The 10,433-nt window shown below is 32.6% G+C and overlaps 1 long non-coding RNA gene across 10 annotated transcripts; it reads left to right on the forward strand.

Annotated features, from left to right (window-relative positions):
* Nucleotides 1-1,528: 1,528 nt before the first annotated feature.
* LOC132290724 (uncharacterized) lies at nucleotides 1,529-7,477 on the forward strand. Of its 10 annotated transcripts, XR_009475697.1 has the most exons (4): nucleotides 1,529-2,579; nucleotides 2,664-2,736; nucleotides 2,937-3,381; nucleotides 3,508-7,477. It is a non-coding gene; the product is annotated as an uncharacterized LOC132290724 (long non-coding RNA). The 10 variants fall into 10 exon arrangements; XR_009475675.1 differs by having other exon boundaries at nucleotides 1,529-3,381; nucleotides 3,508-6,665; nucleotides 7,115-7,477; XR_009475709.1 differs by having other exon boundaries at nucleotides 1,529-3,381; nucleotides 3,508-3,602; nucleotides 4,960-7,477.
* The last annotated feature ends 2,956 nt before the right edge of the window (nucleotides 7,478-10,433 follow it).

Genomic DNA, 10,433 nt, shown 5'->3' on the forward strand with positions numbered 1-10,433 from the left:
AATTAATTCTTATCGTTTAAAATTTTATTGTATGTATTTGTGGTTTGGATATTAATTTTGTGTCTGTGTGCATGGCATCTTATCCACCATTCCAAACAATTTAATTATTTTAAGAGATAAATATAATTTAATTATATTAACTTAAAATTTGTGCCACAAATGAATCATCTAAAAAATTAGAGAATTTTTTTGTTATTTGGTCGCGTGCCTACGGGCTTGAGTCGAAATTGGGCCATAATTCCATAAGCAAATGGTTTATATAAAAATCTTGAGATAAGGAATTTACAATTCAACTATAAAGCTTATTGGCATTCTAATTTCTATTTAAATAAATAGGTGATAAAATATTTTTTTAAGAGTTAAAATTTGATATTTTAAAAATGATGTGTAAAATATTTTAGGATGATAAATCATTTGCATAAAAGTAATTAGTATTGCGTTCTATAATTTTTTAAACAATGAGTCTTTAATGTATTGAGATATAATAATAGACAATTTATGTGATCATTAGGCCAAGCTTCACGAGTGGTGTGGCCTTTTTTTTGGTTGTATTTCAATTTTAGTTATGAAACATTGAAATTTGAATATAAGTTTACTTATTTTATTAACAATCATTTATTTTAAAAATATTTCATTAATAATTATTTATTTAAAAATAAAAAATAAAATAATTATAATTTTTTTCATGACAAGAAGAGTTAAATGTTAGATTAATAGAGACACTAATCTATTAAGAATTTGAGATATACAGAGGCAACTGTAAAATAATTTCACTATGACTTTTTATGATTGAGATATATATATGTATATTATTAGAACATCTCCTCCAACAGATATGTATGTATATAGTTTTTTTGTAAATCTAATGTGTATATATATATACAAATAGCTACTTTCTTTTATATATATATATATACTATATATGAATTCACAAATAAAAAAATAGCTAAAGGAGCATCTCATATAATTTTTGCTAATCAATATTTCTCTATTATGAAATCATATATAGTATATATACAAAAAAGGAATGTAGCTATTTGTATATATAGATACTCAATTTATATAGAACCGCAGGTGTATTGGTGTGAGGAGAGAAAAAAAGAAAAAGGAAAAAAATAAAAGAAAAGAAAAGAAAAGAATTTAAGTGTTTAAAAAAAGGAAAAAAATAATAAGGAGAATTTAGATGTTTATATATATATATATATATATATAGGACAATACTCACTTACTAAATCAAAATAAAATAAAATGTGATTTGGTAATTTAAGTGTGAGGACAATGTTTCTAATTTGATAATGAAAATAAAATGTGTCTATTTATTATTGATTCACATTTCACTTGTCAGAATCTAAGTAATGCCTTTATACATATATATCAAAAATAATAATAATAAATAAAATAAAATAAAATAAAAATTGTAGTGTTAAAAAGGATATTTTTGTCACATTTTATTAATTAGGGTGTAATTTTAAATATCCTAATTTGAACCAATTAGGTGTGCGACACTCCTCTTGTTGGTGGTGGCAATAACAACAAAGGACAGTGGTGAGCCCAGTTGGATGCATGATCAGACGAAGAAGATGGAACGTAGGTGTGAAGGGCATTTTCGAAAAGGTGCGGTTGCGGTGCTTTCGCCAAGGTCTACCACGTTAGGAACATCACCGGCCGCCACAACATCGCCGTCATAATCATCAACAAGAAGAAGATCATCGGAACTAGTTTGATGTCCAACGTCAAACGCGAGATCTCTCGTCTTTGGCCCCAACATCAAGATCAACTGGAAAGAGGAGAGATTGGTGATTTCAAGATGTTGTCGAGCGTGACAGTGAACAACATTGTGCTGGATGAGCTTGGGGAGAAGTTCGAGAAACCGAAGACTAAGGATTTCATGGTGAGATCTCTTTTTATCTTTTTCAATTTTCGCAGCCCCACATCTCTTTTGATTTATAAGATATATTTTTAATCAAATTTATTGTTTGGGTTAAATTTCTAGGATTTGTTTTGTTTGAAATCTAATGGACAATTTCCAGTGGTTGGGCGAGGTGGAGAAATAGAGGTTGCGATGGCGGTAGCGACGGTGGTATGGAGAAAGTGAGGTGGAGATGAGAGATTTTCGAGGGGGATATTTTATGTTATACCCCCATTTTTGGCAGTGAGAGACGCTAGAGCTCATTTGTCTCCGTTGTATTGAAGGTTTTGGGTCCTTAAAATGATCATCCATATATGATCAACAGTGTTAATTCCGTGGATGCTGAATGTGGTGTTGATAGAGAATAATATAGATGCAAGACCAATTTCTTCTCAAGTTTTGGCATGCTTGCTGCCATTACCTTGGGTTGTGTTTTTTGAAGATTTGGCAAATCCCACAAGCCATCAAATTTTGTTCCATCAATTATGAGTCTGGCTCTCACATGATGCAATGACATTGATGATGCATGGGTGGTGCCCATGTTAGAGGGTGGTGGTGGTTGTGGCTGGTGGCAGGAGAATTGGGTGGGTTTTGGCAGGTTTTGAATGGGGGTTGGGTATGAATGGGTCAGTAACCCATTTCCAACCTGCCAATGGGGGTAATTAAATGGGTAAGTGTTGCCTTTGTCGTTGTTGTTTACTGAAATGCACCCCCTTTGATAAGAACAATACATAACCTATTTTCATGTGTTCAGACTCACTGGGAGTTCGGCATTGATTTGCTTGTTTTCTTACACGGCAGGAAAAGCTAACCACTATGTGGGAAAGGTAATCAATATGTCGAACTTGTACTTTTCTAGAACTTGGAGGATCAATGAAAACGAGCAAGTTGGTTTAACCGTGTTTTAGATTGACCACTTCAAGATTTGGCCCTGATATTTCAGTTCAATTTGTGTTAAAGTTACCTGATTTGACTCAGAAGCATACTGTTGTTCAAAGGAGACCTGTTTTTCCTGTTTTTCTCTCAGTTATAGAGGGACAACGATCTACAGAATCATAGACACCAGGATATTTGAATCCTATTGTGGACCGCTAAGAATTGGCCCACCTTATGTTGTAAGAAAATCTGATTTCTTTGTTATTGAAAGTAAAATTGTAATTCCAGTTTTGACAGTGCCTCAAATGATAAAATTAGAAGCATGAGTTTATTTTGTGTTCAAGACTTGATTTTCCACCCATAATTCTTTGAATCAATTGGACCTCTTAGTTCGACTCAAATTCTCTATTCATTTGCGTCTGTAGATGTGTTGACGTCTTCGTTTAAATTTTTATTTTTAGCCAAGTTTGACGTATATTGGCACAACTGGGCTATGAGAAGCTGGATAATTTAATAGGATGTACAAGGATCTATCAAGACCTCAAGATATCTCCCTGATGACAACTCTACATTTTGATCATAGTTATATTATTCCGGTAATGTATTAAACTTATAACACTTTTAGTATCACTATCATCTAAATATTTACTTGTTCAACTAGGAAAAAAGAAATATTTACTTGTTTTTGCTTAAATAAGATAACCTTGTGCCTTCTTTTCTAGATTGTTGGATTACCAAAATTGAAGCAGCAAGACTATTAAGGAATCAGGATTTTCATATTAATGGTCCTGCTTAAGATGATTACTCAGATCCAGAGGTAACAATTATTGATTACCAATGGTAAGTTGGTAACATTTACAGTTAATTGAACTTACAGTGAATTGATCAAGGTACTTATTGGTATGTCTTCTGATTTGCTTATATTTTTCTTCTCTGTATAAATCATCAAGAGGAAAATAATCTTTGTCTCATTATTGTTCATTAATGGAGAAAACTAAGAAAACCTTGAAAGGGTGATTTTCATTCCTTTTGTTTCTTCTTTTATTTAACAACTATCTTGAAAGAGGCCACAGATTTTGTTATAGTAAATGAGAATAAGATAGTGCTATTAGTTCTTTTCCTACCAAGCTATTTCATGCATAGTGTAGTGATTGCAACTAGGCTCCTAAGTTTCAAAACATGGTTTGAACTTCCTCACTTTTGAAATTCAACTATATTTTAGAAGATCGGATATACAATTTTTTCTTAAATACCACGAAAGATCATTGAAGTCTAAGACAATGCTTGATGTTTAGATAAATATATCTTTTGGTTCGTAAAAAAAAAAAAAAATTGACTTCATCGAAATATCCAACATTATCTTAACGAATCATTATTCTTGTGTTGCACTCCAATTTTTTATGTGGTCCAGCCGAACTCTCTACCTACGTCGTCTACAGAGAGAAGAGATTCCACTATTCATTAATGAAGAGAAGAGATATTACAATTGTAGAGAATACAGTTTTTCTACCTCATAAGAAATCACTCATCTAACTCCAAGGCTCTTTTTGGGTTCATAACAAACCCACTCTTTCAGGACCAAGAGCAAACCCACTTTCTATAAGGCTACATCTCTCTACTTTTACACCCACACTTTTCCCTTCTCACTCACTCATTCCATTCTTTTATTCTTCTCTACCTTCTCCAAACAACTCCCTCTGAAGCATCTGTGCATAGAGCGCTCGTATGTAATACATATATAGTTGACTAAATTTGGGAATAATGATATAAAAAATCACCACTATATGTTAAGTGCATACCCTTAATTATGCTGTTACATCATTTGCAAAGGACTTGTGCACTAGAATGATTTGTTTCTTCTAAGCAGTGGTTAAGTGGTGAAAAAAACTAACACAGACATGGTACCTTTAACCATATAATTAAAAAAGGAATTGATGTCTAGTTCTATTACCATTGTACCATGATTGTCAAAACTTACATGTGTGTGTGTGTGTGTGCATTATACTTATAATTCAATTTAAGTTATTGTTGGCACTATAAATTTTGAAAAATACTGACTTAAATAAAAATACTAATAATTCAATTTAAGTTATGGTTGTAGGTGTATTGAGTGCAAATCATGTTGAGAATACTGGGTTAGGATGCCACTGCTTACATGGGTTGGGTGTGTGCAGGTCGAATACGGGTCACCCAAGTTTAATAAGATGATCGTTCATCCATGGTGGCTAGCTATTCTGGGACAATTACTTGAACCCTTGTTTCAACGGCATTTTGTTTTTATAATTGGTAGGTAGGTGGTTTTGAATATTCATGGTAGGTGGGTGGTGTTTTTATAATTGTAGGTAGGTGGACAAACACAAATACACCCCCCTTACATCTACTATGTTGAGTATTTCTGTTATACTCGAATAGGACAATGGAGATGTGAATTGAAAATTTTCATATAGAAAGAAACATGAGATAGCGGAGAAGATAAATTAACCACAAAAAGTAGGAAAAATTTGGATCTACATAAAACTGCTTACTTACACCTACCAATTGTAAATACTTTAATTTTTATTTTTTATTTAAAAAAAAATGAGAATTAAGATAATATATCTAGAATCTCCAAATAATAATATCAGGCCTTCGATTTGGTTGAAGGATACACATTGTGATAACCAGAAAATATGTAAATTTTAGAATCTTTTAGCTTTCTTTTCTCAACACGAAGCAAACTAAGCATGAAGCAGACACATTTTGATAACCAGAAAAAGGGCCATATATCATATACTGATACAAGAATGCAAGGAAGTTAAGGGCTTGTTTGGTTTGTAATTATGAAAATAATTTTTTGTTCTCAGAAAACTGTAAAAAAATCTCTGCTTGGTTCAGTTTTCAGAAAACTGTTTTATGAAAACTCAATTATAAAAATGTCTGCTTTCAGAGAACTATAACTCTGCTTGGATTGGTACTGTTCTGGGAGTTCCCAAAATTCAGAAAACCAATTTTTGTTCTACTTGGATCTGTTTTCATAGAACGGTTTTTAAAAAACTGAGAACTCATAGTATCAGTTTTTGGAGAACAACTTTTAGGTGTTCTGAGAGTTTTGGAAACTCAGTTCTCATTTTTTAGAAAACACGGAGAACGCCCTCGACTTAAAAAATGATGGTACTTTCGCGTTCGTTTAAAACACTCATCCTTCATCAACCCTCTCTCTCCTCTCTGATAGACCTGACGACTCGCTCTTTCTCAACTGACTCACAGACTCATCATCATTCTTTAGCATCTACTCTCTCGCCTCATCAGTAGATCAAGAATCCCTTCAGGTAATCTTCAATCGCTGTTTCTCGAACAAAGCCCTAAAAAATACACCATCTTTAAGATTCACTCTACTCTTGTTATCGATCTGGTAAAATAACTTTGATTTGCTTTTTTTTTTTTTTTGTCTCTAGTTTTATTGTCGATTTTGTTGGCTGAATTTGCTTTGGTTGTGGCTGGATTTTGGTTTTCTTGTTTTCCATTTTGTTGTTGATGGGGTTTCTCTTTTTATTTTCATATATATATATATATATATATATATTGTATGTGCTTGGCCTTTGTCTTTTAAAATAGATGCAGTCCATTCAAAAAACGAATTAGGGATCTGTCTTTAATTTTTTTTTTTTTTTTTTGTTCCCTGTTTGGAAAACCCATAAACAGATAACTATGAATTTTTTTTTTTCTTGTGAACAGAGAACTTGTGAATATATATATATATATATACACACATGTACATGTGTTAAATGTGTGTGTGATATTTGCTTGCAAGAGGTTCATGCTACATTGGGTCATATACACCATCCCCTTCACAATCTATCTGCGGATTTGGACTGTAAGACCATTGATGAGGAAAAAAAAGGTAAGACCATTGATGAGTGGATTGCATATTTAATTGTCTCCTGAGGATCCTAGTATTCGCGAAGTTGAGTCTGAAGATTGAATTGTGAGGAGGGCAGTGAGAGAATCAAACTGTGGAGAGTTGATTCTGTTCTTGTATAATAGCTAATTTAGATTGAATATTAAATAGATTTACTTTAATTTAGACTGTATATTAAATAGCTAATTGTAGCATTCTTTTTTTCTTGACATTCTTACCAATAATTGTAATAGGGTTTGAATTAAATAAATTTATCTAGATAATTCTAGATGCCTCTCTTTATTTTTCCTATGTGATCTTAATTCTCTACTTCTACATAAACTCTTCTAAGTCTTGTACAAAGTATATAAAGTATTTATACATTATTGTCTTTGATTTATTTTGTCTAATGAAATCAACTAAATTTTTTATTATTATTATTATAATTGTAGGTAACCCTTGTTGCACGATTCATAATTTTATTGGTCAAAATGCACTAGTTGGTTACATTTTTTATGGAGTATGAAGAAGGAGATGATGTTGTTGGTGAGGGGAATGACAGCACAAGTCAAGGACCGAATGCGGTCAACTTCTATGAAGCAAAGTCTCATGGGATAGAATCACATACCTTTACAAGTGATGTTCATCCAAATTTGATCTAGATGTTCATCCAAGTAGAATCACATATTTCATTTTTTTCCATGTCTTTTAAGTTTAGATGAGAAGTGAGATGGTTTATGTATGTAGACATTGAATTGATGTAATGTTATGAATGAATGAAACCCAGAATACAAGAGCAGTTCTTTGCTACACAATTCCTATGATGAGATGGTTTATGTATGTAGACATTGAATTGATGTAATGTTATGAATGAAAGGAACCCAGAATACAAGAGCAGTTCTTTGCTACACAATTCCTATGATGAGATGGTTTATGTATGTAGACATTGAATTCATGTAATCTTATGAATGAAAGGAGCCCCATGATACAAGTCTTTTTTCATTTTTAGTGCATTTTTTGTTAATTAGAAAATATTTAAGAGTAAACCACATCTAATTTTTATAATAAATCTAAGAAATAAATAAAAAATAATGAGTGATATGCAATATTCTTTATTTTCGTAAAATTAATTTACCAATCAGTTTTATGAGTTTTTGTTCTCCAAACAGTCCAAAAACTGTTTGGTAATTTTCCCAACCAAACAGGTTGAAAAACTGATAATTATTTTCTGTTCTGATTCTCGGAAAACTATTCTTGACAACTGTTTTTATAAATGGAATCCAAGCAATGACCAAAAATATAAGTTTCGGCAATGCAGCATTTGGTACTTGTGAACAGTACTTTTTTTTTTTTTTTTTTCATAAAAAAACTTTTAAATGAAATTTTAAAACTAACCATTGTATTTTTTAGACTTGCAACACATGTTTACCAAATATATTTTCATATTTTTGCTTCTAAAATTTTGCAACAAATGAAGGTTACCAAATATTCTTCCAATTACTATTCAAAACACTACAACATAACACCTAATTTATTTTAGATTAAAGCAAATCCCCGAAAACAAAACATAGACCCTAACTTACTATATTACTCATATATTAATAACAATGAACAAATGAGCAATAGCTTAGTTGGTACAAACCGACTTTCCCAAGGCGAGCTCGTATATGTTATTAGATACGACAAAAATAGTGACATACATATTGGCAAGAGATAAATTGTATTTTAAAAAATATATAAAAATGAAGAGGGATCAAATTGTCTAAAAAAAAAAATGCATAAAAATGAAGAGGGATCAAATTGTCTAAAAAAAAATGCATTTTTTTTTTAAGAAATCCCGAATACCTAAAGGAATGGGCTTTAATTATGTTGATGTTAATTATCTTTCCTTCTGCAAAAGGGACGAGGGACAAACAGAAAAGAAGAAACAAATTTCATTCATTCGCTAAAGAGGTGACAAAGAGAGAAAAGATAATACGATGGATGAGTCATTTTGTAAAAGCAATTCAAAACACTTTCTAATGAAGTTGGTAAGTTGCAAACTTTATTTTCTTCTTTTATCAAATGGGAGAATGTCGCTAGGGATGGCAATGGGGCGGTTTGGGGCGGGTTTCCCATTCCCCATCCCCGCCACCGTTTAATTTTGGTGCCCCCAAAACCGCCCCATAACCAATTAATTTTTTGCCTCTAATCCCCATAACTGCCCCCGCCCTGCCCCACTTGCCCCGCCCCCGCCCCCGCCCCATTACCCGCCCCATAACCGATTATATTTTTATTTAAACACAATCATAGCACGCGCGCGCGCGCGCACACACATATATATATATAAATGGAAGTGTTAAGTGTAGGGTTTCCAATATATATATAGAGAGAGAGAGTGAAGGTTAATTTGGTAAATATATTAACATGGTAGGATAAATTAATAATTTAAAATATTAAACGGGGCGGGTATGGGGCAGGGATCTTAGTCCCCCGCCCCCGCCCCCGCCCCCGCCCCGCAACCGGTCGGTTTTTTTTTTTAACCTCCATCCCTACCCCATTTAAGTAAATGGTTCTCCAAATCCGTTTTAAATGGAACGGGGGCAGGACGGTTCCCCACCGGATTAAAAATTTTTGCTACTCCTAAATGTTGCAATATCTTTGTCAAGGTCGTCTCATCTATCTCTTTTTCCCTCTATTACATTTAATTTTCACCTTCCCTTCTGCATTGGACAAAGCATAAAAAAGGGATAGATTGCACTTTTAGTATAAAATACAACGTCCGAACTTAAGAATATACCATTAAACGCAACGCACATGAAAATGACTCTACAGTCGTGAAAGAGGAAACTTCAATTTTCCTTTGCGTAATCAACTTGCATTTGGCCCTCCAATGCGGAAAACCAGTTTTGGATACTACTAATGTATATAGATACAGATGTATCTATCGCCCACAGCAAAATTATCCTTCTTTTTTTTTTTCCTTCTTGTTTTGGAAAAACAAGGTTCAAACATAGTACACACCACGTGTCTCCAGGTTGAAAATAAGAAAGAAAATCTCGGATATATAATAATAATAATAATATACTAAACAAAATATGAAACTAACTTCCAAAGCCATTGCGTGACGTTGTCAGTGTGAAGTTGTCTTTAATTATTACGTACAATTAATCTAGCTAGGCCAGAGATGTACAGTTTTTCTTCATAAATCCATGGTTTCAGCATCCATGCCATTCTCGACCTGTAAGCATGAATATATAGATATAGATATATATATATACACACGTACTTAATATTAACACAGTCCTAATATCCTGGATCTTCATTATTAATTATTCATCTTCTTCTGCTTCACTTCACGATGGAGAAGAGTACTGCTAGTGATGTGTAATAAATGAATTGTTGTTTTTTTCCTAGTTCAAATTAATGGTTCTTATAAGAACAAAATAAAATTCCTATCATTTGCATAAAAGCTGGATGATCTAGCTATATATATCAATGTCAATTAACCAAAAACTTCTTGAATTAATCTCCTTCGTTGTACAAAATGTAACAAACATATATATTATGAAAGAAAAAAGGTAAATTAAAATTTTTGACATACAATGGTCGTCGGAGCAGTTAATCCAAAATAAAGACGAGAGAGAACTGACGTACAAACGTTGAATTCATCGGATCGAAGTGATCGAGAGACAGAAAGAATATTTAACCATTCTAGCTAGAGAGAGAAACAGCTCCAATACATGATCGGGTGCCTTTCAGAGCTTGTTTGGACAAGTATGCTTAATTTCT

The sequence above is a fragment of the Cornus florida genome, unplaced genomic scaffold (genome assembly GCF_030987335.1).
Source record: "Cornus florida cultivar Cherokee Brave unplaced genomic scaffold, ASM3098733v1 CherokeeBrave_3.0.0_Hap2_Chr02, whole genome shotgun sequence".
NCBI lineage: Eukaryota > Viridiplantae > Streptophyta > Magnoliopsida > Cornales > Cornaceae > Cornus > Cornus florida.